This window comes from Tachysurus fulvidraco, chromosome 18 (genome assembly GCF_022655615.1).
Source record: "Tachysurus fulvidraco isolate hzauxx_2018 chromosome 18, HZAU_PFXX_2.0, whole genome shotgun sequence".
Taxonomy (NCBI): domain Eukaryota; kingdom Metazoa; phylum Chordata; class Actinopteri; order Siluriformes; family Bagridae; genus Tachysurus; species Tachysurus fulvidraco.
The window spans coordinates 2,958,690-2,973,285 of NC_062535.1; the positions used below are offsets into that span (position 1 = coordinate 2,958,690).

Sequence of the window (14,596 nt, forward strand, 5' to 3'; positions counted from 1 at the left end):
TATTATTATTATTATTGTTGTTGTTGTTGTTGTTGTTGTTATGAATACATGAACATAATTTTTTTTTAGGAATTACCATTAGCTATATTCCTTTAAGATTTATTTATTTATTTATTTATTTATTTATTTATTTATTTATTTATTTATTTATTTATCAATTTATTGATTGATTCTGTGTTTGGATTGTATCTATCCAACACTCAGTAGACTTTCTGCCAATATTTTCTTTCTTTCTTTCTTTCTTTCTTTCTTTCTTTCTTTCTTTCTTTCTTTCTTTCTTTCTTTCTTTCTTTCATTTTCTTTCTTTCGTTCTTTCATTCTTTCTTTCTTTTGAGAGCTCTGAGTCTTGTCAAACCCCTCACACTTGTTCCATGCCACTTTTTTTTCCTTTACTTATTTTTTGAAAACCTTAAATAACTTTTACATATGGCTGTGGGGTGGTGATGATACAGTAGCATGTCTTTTGTTTGTTTGTTTGTCTGCCTGCCTGACACTGCTCCAAGGCTCAGCTCACTCTACACCAGCTTTCTTTTTTTCTTTCTTTCTTTCTTTCTTTCTTTCTTTCTTTCTTTCTTTCTTTCTTTCTTTCTTTCTTTCTTGTTTGCTATATTTATAGTGCAGTAGCAGCAGATTTTAAGATGGTTTCTGCCACGTGTTCACACTGATGATGTGTGTTATCACACTTTTTTGATTAAAAAAACACATAAAATGTCATTTGCCACATTTTTTCCTGTCTAATCTAGTGGTTTAGGTCAGAATGTTTCAGGGCTTCATGTCCGTAGGTGTGATAATGAGTCTATGTGTATGTGTATGTGTATGTGTGTGTGTGTGTGGGGGGGGGGGGTTGTCTATGTGTGTGGGGGATGTGTGTGTAGTTTGTCTGTGAGTGTGTGTGTGTGTGTGTGTGTGTGTGTGTGTGTGTGTGTGTGTGTGTGTGTGTGTGTGTGTGTGTGTGTGTGTGTGTGTGTGTGTGTGCTCCGAGGTCCTGAGTGTAAACTGATTGAAATGAACCTCCTGTATTGGATGATAATGAGTGTGATGAGGTTTTAGGACAAAATCTGCTAAAGCGACACTAAAATGTACAAATCTAATTTATAGTCAATAAAATATTTACTGAATTTAAAAGTGACTGACCACAAGGTGTCACTGTAGTCTATTTTTTCCCACTTTCCCCCACTCATACAACTAAAACGTGTCATTTGTGCATATCAGACATGACGGTTTATGGCGTTAGTGTGAATTCCTCGCCGGCTGTACAGGAGTGACGTCATAAATCTCACGTGTGTAACAGTGACGTCATAAATCTCACGTGTGCAGTTGTTGACAAAATGGCATCACGCAAAGATAGATAGATAGATAGATAGATAGATAGATAGATAGATAGATAGATAGATAGATAGATAGATAGATAGATGGGTGGATGGATGGCATTTCCCAATGTAATGGCACCCCATATTACTCTGTTGTCATTATCTCAACTTTTACTTTACATTCAAAGCACACCTTGCTTCATTCTCTTGGCAAACACTTGCGTTATCGAGCCTTAATCACCGCAGGACTGTCTGACCCCTCACCAAGAGCAACGTGACATTCACATCATCCTTAACGGAAAAACTTCGGGCAAAATGAAATTATAATAATCGCTTTAAACATGGATTAAAGCCTGGAGGACATTTGGTAAGTTGTGAGCATTGCTCAGTTATTCTTTTGGTCTAAAAAGTAGAATAAGGGTTTAATCATCGAGGACACGCAGCTTTATCCCTTTAACACTGCTAATAGTAACTCCGCTTCCTGTTGGCTCTGAATTATAAAACATCCTGAAGAAGACTTCTCTGTATACCTCTATGTATCATGAACAGTGATTTATTTTTATCTGTTTATAGTTACCTTTATTGTAAAACATCCCTCTATCACTTACGTTATAGCAGCTATACATTTTAAAAAATGCAGCTTGTCATGTTCTTGAAATTTAAAATCGAAAAGGTTTCAGCTTTACCGACACTGGAGGCTCCTTCCCTAAACATAAACGTTAGTTTGAACGTTAAAGAACGTACACACGAAACAAAGCTAGATTTTTTTTTCTAGCAGAACGATGTAGCTTGTCGTTTTCAAAAGAAAAATTTAACAGTTTAGCTTTAATGACAATGAAGACTTCTTTATTAAAAGTGGGGTCTCCGATTTTTGAGAAATGCACAAAAATGAACATTTATCAAAACAAGCGTGTAGACAATGAGCAGAAAGGGGCGTGTCTTGTCAATATGGGTGGAGAGAGTGTTCAGTGCACATGTGGGACATTAGCAGAAAGCGGTTTTAATATTGACATGGAGGATAGAAACAACGAAAGATAGAGAAGAAAGACTTACGATAAGGACAAGAAGTAGGACGTGTTAATATAGGATCAGCTTTCCAGTTCTGGAGAGAACTGAAGGAGCAGGAAGTTGGCCACATATTCACAGGTTGTAGTTTCCCGAGTTAATAACTCCTTAGCTAAACGCTGTTACCACACAAATAAAACCTCTTTTCTATCGTAGCAATGTAGAGAGGCAGCTACAACCGCGTTTTGTGTAGTAACAGCGTTTAGCTCAGGAGTTATCGACTCGGGAAACTCCGACCTGTGAATATGTGGCTGACTTTACTTAAGACGCCGAGGCGCTTTTTTCCTTCTCGATAGATGAGTAACGTTGGTTTTGCTTTGTTACACAGAACTAATATATGCCTTTGTCCTTTACATCATTATGCTTGTGTGTCATTTTTGCTTGTTTGTTTATCTACAATCGTATCGTTCTTCCCTTCAGTTATGATAAAGACACATTTCTTTCCGTTAGTCGCCTGGGTTACGTATGTATGTGTGGGCGGAGCTATCAATACAGGGGTTTGACCCGTTTGGGTTAGGGGCGTGTTTGTTTTGGTGATTTCAAATGTCAACACTGGCTTTCAAAAAGCAGAGACCCCAACTTTAATGTCCATGTCAAAATTGTGGAATGTCCATAAAAAAAGTTCCTGTTATCAGTAAGGTTAAAGTTGCTAGTAACGTTTGTTCTCTTGCCAGTCGTTTTTTCTCTCATACTTGATTGGCCCAAATCAAAAGTTCTGTAAAAAACTTCCATAAACGTTAAAAAATCTCTTCATAAAATACGTACACATTTTTAGATAAGATGAGAGATTTGTATCAGAGTTGCTGTTACATAAACACATCCCGACCAATCGGATTAGAGAACTCAACTGCACTAACATTTCGAAATCGCATTCTATTAAAAGGAGCTTTTTCCTGTGCACTCTCTTCCTGAACATATTCAGGATTCCTCCTTTTTTGTTACTCTGAATAGTCGCTAAATTCAGAACTTCAGATCCTTCTAACTTGTATTGTGTAATCTGCTGTGAAATTCACTCTTTTTCATTACACCTGAAGACCAGACGCTGTAGTGGAGCTGACCTGACCTTCTGAGAGTGTGACCTTTGTGCTGCAGTTCCTCAAGAGTATCAGGAATAAACTCTGTGAAACAGGGATGTTTCTGAGCTTAGTTTTTTCTTCTTCTTCTTCTTCAGTAAGAGTGTTTCTTACCTTCCCTACAAGACATTTTCTCAGTAACTCTAGTATAAAGTGGTATAATTAGCTTTTCTATGTGGTTGCCTAGCTAAATGAAAAAAAAAATTACTTTAAAGAAGCGTATTTAATCATACATTCCATTACAGTTTCCATACACACCCGCATTTCAGATGCTTATTTGTTTAGTTCTGACTCAAAACACTAACTTAAACACTGGGATGCTAAATTCAATAAATTTTGTAATGAAGTTCATTTTCCGTGTGGCCAAGTGACTCCAGAGCTTTGGGGTTTGAATTTTAGTTGTCAATGCTAGAATCGGGGATTCTGGTGTCAGGGAATGAGTTGTGGAGTATCAGGGATTCTGGTGTCAGGGAGTCAAGTGTTGGGTATCAGGGATTCTGGTGTCAGTGAGTCAAGTGTCAGGCATCAGGGATTCTGGTGTCAGGGAGTCAAGTGTTGGGTATCGGGGATTCTGGTGTCAGGGAATGAGGTGTCAACTATCAGGGATTCTGGTGTCAGGGAGTCAAGTGTTGGGTATAAGGCATTCTGGTGTCAGGGAGTCAAGTGTTGGGTATCAGGTATTCTCGTGTCAGTGAGTCAAGTGTCAGGCATCAGGGATTCTGGTGTCAGGGAGTCAAGTGTTGGGTATCGGGGATTCTGGTGTCAGGGAATGAGGTGTCAACTATCAGGGATTCTGGTGTCAAGGAGTCAAGTGTTGGGTATCGGGGATTCTGGTGTCAGTGAGTCAAGTGTTGGGTATCAGGGATTCTGGTGTCAGTGAGTCAAGTGTCAGGCATCAGGGATTCTGGTGTCAGGGTGTTAAGTGTCAGGGAATGAGGTGTTAGGGAGTCAAGTGTGAGTCAGGTATTCAAGTATCGTCAAGTGCTCAGGTATCAGGGAATCAGTTATCAAGGATTCAAGGAGTCAGGTCAGTAATCAGATATTCAGGGATTATATATGATATATAATATATATACAGAGGTGTAAAGAGGTTGCCACTTCCTGATTTTTTTTTTTTTCCCACGTTTGTCACACTTTACTGTTTCGGATCATCAATACATTTAAATTTTAGTCAAAGATAACACAAGTAAACACAAAATGCAGTTTTTAAATTTTAGGTTTTTAATTATTTAAAGGTTTTAATTATTATTTTTTTATACAATTTTTTATTGGGTTTTATTATTGCTATTTGGTTGCAAAAGATTCTATAACTACTTACCTACAAGCACATTATTAATAGTCTTGATTGTGGATGGACAGCTGCTAATAAATTGAGGCATGGTGCTAGTCAGGGTTTATATACAGTACATGCACCAGTCTACTAACTAACAGACTGGAAGCTTTCTGTTTCTGTAGCGAGCAGGGAGCTGAATCCCAAAGCCTTCCCGGCAGAAATATAATGCACTATTGTTTTTTGGCTGGAGGGAGGGCTTGTCTTCTCCTCTACTTGCAATTCCTCTCAGTACACAAATCTCCTGCGATTTGCTTTTCTGACCGAGCGAGATGACAACATTTCTTCCTAAAGGTTCCCCAAAGGAGTCCGTACTCCTGCCTTCCTATTGACTCTAGCTTTGTCCTCTCTAGCATTATGTGGACATGATTTAGCATTGTGATTATTTATGGACCTTATTGATTGATTGATTTAAAAAGATTCCTGGTCGTCTGCATGTGAAGTAAAATGGCTAAAAGTCAATAATGCATTAAAGACAAGACTACAGATATCCAACAAGGTCTTGCATTTGACCACTTGCAAGCTACTATCACTAACAAATGGTTATGGACAGACACCAGAGACTCCGTCCATAAACATTAAACAGATGTCTCCTCACAGAAATGTCAACACATCACTTTGTTAGTCCATATAAACGTGCTTACAGTACAAATCCTTGCTTTTTAGTATAAACAAACAACTACAGTGAGCTTCTAAACAAGCTACATGAAGTATGAATAAGGTGTCAGAGAATAGAGCATCAACTATCACTGAATCAGATGTCAGGCAATCAGCTGTAAGGGAATCAGGTATCGGGGAATCAAGTACCATTGAATATTGTGTCATATATCAGGGAGTCAGATACAGTACAAGAGAATCAGGTATAAGGAATATGGGTCAAAGCAGGAATCAGGGAATCAGGTGTAAAGGTGTCAGGGAGTCAGGAATAAGGAAATCCGTATAAGGGAATCCGTTACTTGGAAGACAGGTGCCAGGGAATCAAGTGAACTGTATCAGGGAATCAGGTGTCAGGGAGTAAGGTGTCAGCAATCATGGAATGATGCAATCATGCAATATGTGCTAGATTTCAGGGAATCAGGTATAAGGGAAACAGATATTAGATTATCAGGTGTCAGGTTTCAAGGAATTGGGAGTCAGTGAGTCGTGTGCCAGGTGTCAGGAGGTCAGATATCTGGGAATCAGCTATCAGGTATCAGGAAATCAGGTTTCAGGGAGTCAAGTGCCAGGTGTCTGGGAATCAGGTATGTGGGAATCCTGGTGAGGTATAAAAGAATCAGGTGTGTCAAATGACAGAGAATAAGGTGTCAGTGAGTCAAGTGTCAGGTGTCTGGGAATCAGGAAATTCAATTCAATTCAATTCAATTCAATTCAAGGTTATTGGTATAACGCTTTTTACAATTGACTGTCTCAAAGCAGCTTTACAGAACATAAACATAGAACAAAGGGTTATTATTAGATAGATTTAAAATCTAAAATGAAATCATGTATGAGGGAATTCGGGTGTCTAGGAATCAGGCGTCAGATGTGAAGTATCAGATAATTATGTCAACACTTTCTGAGCATTCTACATGAGATACTGTATGAATGCACACTGATAAACAAAGAGTTTGCACACATACAGTGTAATACAGTTTGGTTGTCGCAACCCCGTGTGATTTTTGCACGAGGACACTAAGCTCATGAGGGTTGCAACAACCAAACGGCATTACACTACATGTGATATTTCCAGATATCAGAGAATCGGTTGTCAGGTATCAGAGAATCACATATAAAGGAATCAATTACCAGGTGTACCATAGAAAAGCAGATACAGATACAGAAATTAAACAGCATCGTCCTTGATGAGGACTCATTATTGCTCCTGGTAAGGTGGAGCACTTGGGTACTGATGCTGGATTGTTACCAAGCTAGATGAGAATAAGGAACGATAAGGTCAGAATTTTCATCGTTAAGACAACCTAATGTTCATGTATGTGTTTGTGTTTCTGACTGAGTACAAATCTAACCAGACTAAGTATAAGTAACAGAGTATAAGGTTCCATCTCTGCCACAGAATAATGCGGTAATGTCTTTTCCATTTCTCTGGAAGTTTCTGTGAAAAGAAATGAAGTGCACCATGGGCTTTATTCACTTATACCATCACCCACATCTAAGCACTAACACTCTCCTGTCAGACCTCATTTTCTTTTTGTGCTTTCATTTCCAATAAACCCTCATTGGGGGATGAAGTTTTATTGGAAATGAAAGCACTGATGGTTAATTGTGTTCTCAAGACCAAAATATGTGTGTGTGTGTTTTTTCCTCCGCAGTTTAATATTGGTTTAAAGGCAATACAGTAATGATATATTGTACTGGAACAGAACTGCTAACAGGATATAAAGAAATGTCACAAAAATCGCTCTATTCATGGAAATCTATTTAGCTTGAAAAAAAAACAAACAAACATCTGTTTTGCTTTTTTACGAATTTTTTTGAAGCCGAACCGACCGGCTTCGATTTCTGAAATGATCCGGAGAGTGCAATTCTATATCAAATCATGCTTAAATTTTTAAACAGGACAAAAGTAAAGGCATCCTGTGAATAGCCGAGTAGCCGACTCGCTGTAATGGCTAAGCTGCGAAGATTTAGCATATGCTGTGTTCTCGCTTTTCTGAGTTTTGTGGAAGAGGCTAAATGTAAATCAGCTGTCCTGTGAATGCACTTGGTCAGAAAATTTATGAATGTGCCAGCATGTTGGAAATCAACATGGAGTTTTGTGATCACACGTAGGCTATCACACACTAAGTATTATATGCACACATACACACACACACACACACACACACACACACACACACACACACACACACACACACACACACACACACACACAGTGGTTCTTGCTGTACGTTGTATGAATGTGCACACTGATGATTTTACAAGGCTGTAGTCAACATCTTCAGGACTCCAGGTGTCCAACACTGGATCTTTGAGTCATGTGTAATAAATAAAATCTCCCTCTTCAATGGTTTTAAAATGGTACCAAACGCTCAGATGGTGTTATTTGGCGTATCTGGCCCGGTTTATTGGATGCCAACTGGCTGCTTCACTCTGCACTTATTTTTATATGGCAGGGATTTTTCGTCTATCTGCGCCAGGTCGTCTGTTGTTTGAGCCCATATGGTACTTGGTCCTAGGGCTTGGGCTAGCTGGGTTTAGCGACTCTCAACACGGCTGACCGGGACACCGACTTCGGCTCTGTTTATACTGTGAAATAGCATTACTGTGTATTTTCTTTCGACAGATGGCTGATGAAAAAATAAAAAAAGTCGTTAAACCTTTAATTAAGGTTAGCTAGCAATGCCAGCTGTTCACTGCTTTTGGCAAACATGCTAGCCAATTAGCCCTTTGACTGTGGTAGTATCTAGAAATTTTATCCAGATCTAAGAGATTAGAAATCTCAGGGATGATCTGCTCTTCTCATTCTTCAGGTCAAAACATATTCCATCTTCATGTCTAAATTATTAATATCACTGATTTGTGGGTGTTTTTTTTTTGCCTGCACAGTGTACATACACTTGCACCGAGCAAGTACAAAAAAATGAGGAAAGAATTCTTTATGAGAGGATGTGGAGTAGCAGATTGAAACCTCTCCAACACACACACACACACACACACACACACACACACACACACACACACACACACACACACACACACACACACACACACACACACCAGTTGATCCCATCCTTCAGCGCTTTGACCATAAATCAATAGGTTATGGGTTAGATTGGACATTTACCCTTATGTTCCTCTGAGGAAGACTTCACTTGTGGTAGGTTGAAAAGATCAGCCATGTAAAAAAATATAAAGAAAACACAGGAGTTAATGTATTATTTACTGCTGTAGGAGAGGAGTTGTCAGTAAAACATTCATATTTACTGTACAGGTGCCAATATATATAAGTACAATACTGCAATATCATCAGTCATTTTTTTTATTATGCTAGAAATTTCACTTATAATTTCATTAGAAGTATAAATACCGATTTCATGCCGAGTTCCCAGAGTATGACAACCTGGACCGTGTGCAAATGGTTCCGTCCTCAGAGAACTTCTCCTTCTTCGAACGTTCAAGCTGTTCAAGGTCTGAATATCTGATTTATTGATTTATTTATTTATTTTTTATTCCCTAGTTGTTGTATTTTTTTATTTTTTTATTTCTTGCTTTTAAGTTGTCCGTAACGAGAACACAGTGTGAGCAAACCATCGTTGCGTAACATTTTGGGAACATCTTGAGAACATTGTGTTTCCGCTGCGAATGTTGGAAAACCTTCTTAACAATCGGTTCATTACATTTAAAGTAGTTAATATTCCATGTTTGTACACGATACGGTTTAAGGTTTATTACTATGCCACTTGTTTCTGATTTTCGATTGGTCAGAGGGTATTTGCACATTTGGCTTAGTGGTTAGCACGTTTGCCTCACACCTCCACGGTTGGGGGTTCGATTCCCACCTCCGCCTTGTGTGTAAGGAGTTTGCATGTTCTCCCCGTGCCTCGGGGGTTTCCTCCCGGTACTCTGGTTTCTTCCCCCAGTCCAAAGACATGCATGGTAGGTTGATTGGCATCATGATTGCCCGATGACACCTGAGATAGGCACAGGCTCCCCGTGACCCAAGAAGTTCGGATAAGTGGTAGAAAATGAATGAATGAATATTGACATTGCACCATCATGTAACATAATCTTGTAATGGTTGCTATGGCAATGGTTTTCATTTATGGAAGTACTGTATGGCGTCTCCAGTGTCGGTGATTTGATTAAGTTTCAAATGTAGTTTTTCGTCCATGGGAAAGTCTTCGCTATGTGTTTGTGCTCAGTCCATAACCAAGCAAGACCTTATTACAAGGACATTATTTACATTTACACTATTTACTGTAGAGTGTCACCCAAATGAGGATGGGTTCCCTTCTGAGTCTGGTTCCTCTCAAGGTTTCTTCCTTATATCATCTCTGGAAGATTTTCCTTGCTCGTTAGGGATAGGGATAAATATATAGTATTTAAAAATTTAAATGAATATTTTTTAAATTAATTTTAAATTTGTGTATATATATATATATATATATATATATATATATATATATATATATATATATATATATATATATATATTCATTTATTTCTTTTATCCTAATTTTTTCTTCTTATTATTACATATTTATTTATTTATTTTCGCTTCTGTTTCCATACTTCTGTAAAGCTGCATTGAGACGATGGAAAATTGTTAAAAGCGCTGCACAAATAAATCGAATTGAATCGAACCGAAGACCAATTTCCAGGTTATGCCGTGTTTTTAATGTAAATATGGGTTGCCAGATATTCATGAAAAAAAAATATACCAGAAAAAACGAAAGCTATGTGAACGGAACATGTAGTTGTTTAAATTATTCAATAAACTTTGGTTTAAATTTGCTAAACAAAAGACATAGTGAGAGAAACGCCTCTGGAGCTAATGAAAGGAAACTCATTCTAATGTCTGTAATTAGGATAATTACAAAGGAATCACAACAATTAAGCAAAATTAAGCAAGTTCTTCTGTGTGTGATGAAGCTTTGTTAAGTATTCTTAAATCCATTTGCTCTGTTAGCTTGTCATATTAAATAAGATACTTTTTAATTCATTTTACACTTTTCTTTCTTCTGAAATAATAATTTTTCACACACTCAAACATAGCTAAGTTTTGTTTACGCAACTAATCGTCAATTAAGATAAGTAAGTTAAGATAACGAATAATAAATTATTTGAGTGAATAACATAACTATAGCTTAAATTTAAAGGTGCCCTTCCACACAAAAGCGTTTTTACTTGTATTTTTTGATATGTGTTAGGTCCATATGTGTTTGTGTTGTGTCCTGAATTTGAAAATGAACTGCTATCTCCCCGGTCAGTTCTAGCTACTTAAAAGAAATAAGCGGAGAAATCAGGTCGGTTGGAAAAGCTGGTCAGTCTGACGTCGTAATGATTGAGCTCATTACTATTCACGAGCTCTCCCACTTGAGACCGCGCCCACAGAATTCGTGTAGCTCAGTGAGTTTCCTATACAGCAAGGATGGCTGAACGTCAACGGGCTTGTGAAGAAGCCATTCTGCCACAATTCAAGGTGATTGTGAACAAATTTCCACTAGCCTAGGCTACTTATTGCACTGGGTGAATGAATAGTCATGCTCTCATATCCTAGCGGTTAGCCAATCGGAGCCAAGCAGCATAGCTCATTGAATATTAATGAGAACTGGCACAAATCGAGCTGTCTTCCTGCAGGCTTTCTATACCACACTAGAATGGCTTGAAACAAGGTAACCGAGGCATTTTTTCCACAAAAAAATGTTTCAGAGTCCATGGTAAACTTCAGACATTACCACAAAAGTAATGAAATACGTGTGGCAGGGCATCTTTAATAGCTTAAATTTAGTGCTCTGGTAAATATTTTGTCAATGTCGGATTGTCAATGTTAAATTTTAAAATATAAAAACAAACAAACTCTCTGAAACATATTTGTAACCGTTAAATTAAGTATCATGTAACATGTATTACAGTAAACGATACCTATATCACGATACGTACATTTATACCGAATTGTACCACAACAACATTTATTTAAAAAACTTTTTCCTAGTCCTCTTGTTCTGGGAAATCAATAACAAAACAGCTTCTGATTCTCCTTCATTCTTTGGTAGGTTTGATCTTTTCCCTTATGTTTGATCTTTTCGAATATTTCAGCGCACTACTGTGTGTGTACTGAATGTAAGTGTACAGCTGGTGGTGAAGTTTCATTTCTCATTTAAAATGCAGTGGGGTTTGATGGAGGGCCTGGAAGCTGTGCTGCCCCTCTTCCCTGTCACACACACACACACACACACACACACACACACACACACACACACACACACACACACACACACACACACACACACACACATTCAGTTTGATGAATGAGACACTGTTTGCTCGTTCATAAAAACCTCTTTTGATAGCGCCGGGTGTCCGAGATCCTCTGATTCCTACCGTCTTGTCACCATTTCACGTCAGATTTGTAGGAATCCTAACGAGTCAGACAGATTGTTTATAATTGAACTGTTAATCCTAACCTTAATCATTTAGAAAATATTATTTATTTATTTATTTTGCTCCTGGTTAAGTGCTGTATTGTTTCGATTTCTTAATGTACACAACATATAAGTTTCATCTAAAATGTCATCGAGTCGCCGACGTGATTCGGTTCGCATTGAAGGTGCTGAGAGTCGATCCCCAAAAGAGTCGATTCACTGATTCACTTGTCTTAGATGTCATTTCCTAACTTGTCCTCACTGTCACTTGCAAGCTGTCATTGGTGTCACTTTCTGACTTGTCATAAGTGTCACATTTAATTATGTTTTTAATTTAGAATTACAGATTCTAAATTATAGCTGGTGTCACTTCCTACTTCTAATATTTTCATACTGTAGGTGTCGCTTAATTTCCTAATTTCTGTAGGTGTCAGTTCTGAACTCACCACAGGTGTCACTGTGAGACATTTCAATCGTTGGTGTCAGTTCCTAAATCTTTGCAGACATCTAGTTTGTTGGAGTTTTCACTTTCTAAATGGTCACATGTATTATCTACAGTACCTTATCCTATGTAAATTTTCATAGGTGTTGCCTAATAGTTTGTAGCTTGGCATATAGGTGTTAATAACTAAGTTGTCATTAAAGGTGGGGTCTCTGTTATTTGAGAAATGCTTCAGAATACTAAGTTGGCACGACAAACTAAACAAAAACAAAACAAACGTGTAGCCAATGAGCAGAAGGGGCGGGTCTCGTCAATATGGGCGGAGAGAGTCTTCAGTGCGCATGTGTGACATTAGCAGGAAGCGGTTTTAACATTGACATGAAGGATAAAAACAAAGAAAGAAAGCGAAGATTAGGCAAGAAGTAGGACGTGTTAATATAGGATCAGCTTTCCAGCGCTGGAGAGAACTGAAGGTTATTGACTTGGGAAACCCCAATCTGTGAATATGTGGCCGAATTTACTTAAGACGCCGAGGTGCTTTTTTCCTTCTCGATAGGTGAGTAACTTTGGTTTTGCTTTGTTACACAGAACTAATATATGCCTTTGTCCTTCACATGATTATGCTTGTGTGTCATTTTTGCTTGTTTGTTTATCTGCAATCGTATTGTTCTTCCCTTCAGCTGTGATAGAGACACATTTTTTTCCATTATTTGCCTGGGTTACATATGTGTGGGCGGAGCTATCAATACAAGGGGAGGACCCATTTGGGTTAGGGGCGTGTTTGTTTTGGTGATTTCAAATATCAAGGTTGGCTTTGAAACAATGGAGACCCCACCTTTAATGTCACTTTCTATCGTGTCATATGTATGTTTTTGTCACATGTTGTCTTTTAACTTTATCATTATCCTAGTATGTGAGAGTTGTTCATTTGTAATTTGTCGTAGGTGTTAATACCTAACATGTCATTGGTGTCACATGTCCCTTTAACCAATCATTTTCAACCTTGTCTTTTGTCTTTCTTCTTTACCCATCATATGGCTATTCTCCTCATTGGTGATCCTTCTTCAGTAGTCACTTGTTTCTTCCATATTTGTTGTAGAGTTCCTTAGTTCCTTCACTTCAATCAACCATAACATCAATGGCTAATCTCTGTGTAACTCTGTATTTCCAGTTACACTAGCATCGCAAGTACTAAGTGTGGAAAAACTTTCTTTGGGTCATTTTATATTATTTTTTTCTAAGGACGTAGCTTTAGACCAGAACAAGGCTCTCTAGCGCTTCTTGCTTTTGCAAATGATCATCATTGTAGACCGAACATGTCAAAATCAGGTCCAGTGATTCGATCCTACCTGTTTATCACGTGTGATAAAGCTCTACTGAAATGGATTCCTCAGTCCATATCTGACTAATGGCTCTGTAACAAAATTACTAAGAAACACCAATGTCTTAATGTGTTTTTGAATCCCTGCAAAGCTGCTTAGTAACGATGTCCTTTGTTCGAACATATATTATAAACAAAACATATTTGAAACAATACAAAGAAAGATATGTTATGAAGCACTGTATACTATGGGGTGCCAAAACTTTCTCATTATGTACCCTGCAGGACCGGGCCGCTGTATAACAAGATCGCAGTATTTATTTATTTTTTTCATTCTTGTTCATGCTCCAGCAACGAATAAACTTCAACACTATAGAAAGAGCTTTTTAAAAGTATATATAATAAAAAAAAAAAACACCCCATGCCTGCTAAAATTGATTTTTCCCAAATAAAAGATGGAAAATACAGGAGCGTCCACTTTCAACATCACCACCTACTAGTCTCACTTCAAAATGAAGAGACTCTCAGTTCTTTTCTTTGCCTCTCATAGCCACTTTTACAAATCCTAGGCCTTCTGTGTTTCCTTGACATCCGTTTTTGATGAATAAATAATAGTGTATGCCCCTTTGCTTCAAGTTTGTATTCACTGCTATATCACTTGCCCAGAAATCGCTCCCTGTGAGCAAATTCTATTTACAGTAGTGAGGTAAAGAGAATCATTGTTCATCCAGAATTGTTCATCAAAGACATGCGAGATGTGCGGTGATCCTCGGTGACCCTGAAGCCTGTGTGTTTTGGCTTCACCCATAACTGTGTTAACCTCGATTGAATCGCAGGCAGTGGGTGCTTTGTCTGTGTGAATGGACACATTAGCCTTCAGAGGCGTTCGTGACCTCCCGAGGAAATGGCTCAGAGATGTTTTCCCATCATCTCTTTCTGACCCTGTGTCTGAAGGACAGAAATAAAGAAA

The 14,596-nt window shown here is 38.0% G+C and overlaps 1 protein-coding gene across 2 annotated transcripts in view; it reads left to right on the forward strand.

Annotated features, from left to right (window-relative positions):
• The window catches only part of erbb4a (erb-b2 receptor tyrosine kinase 4a), a 91,224-nt gene that overhangs the window by 710 nt on the left and 75,918 nt on the right, over positions 1-14,596 (forward strand). The gene's annotated exons all lie outside the window — the stretch shown is intronic.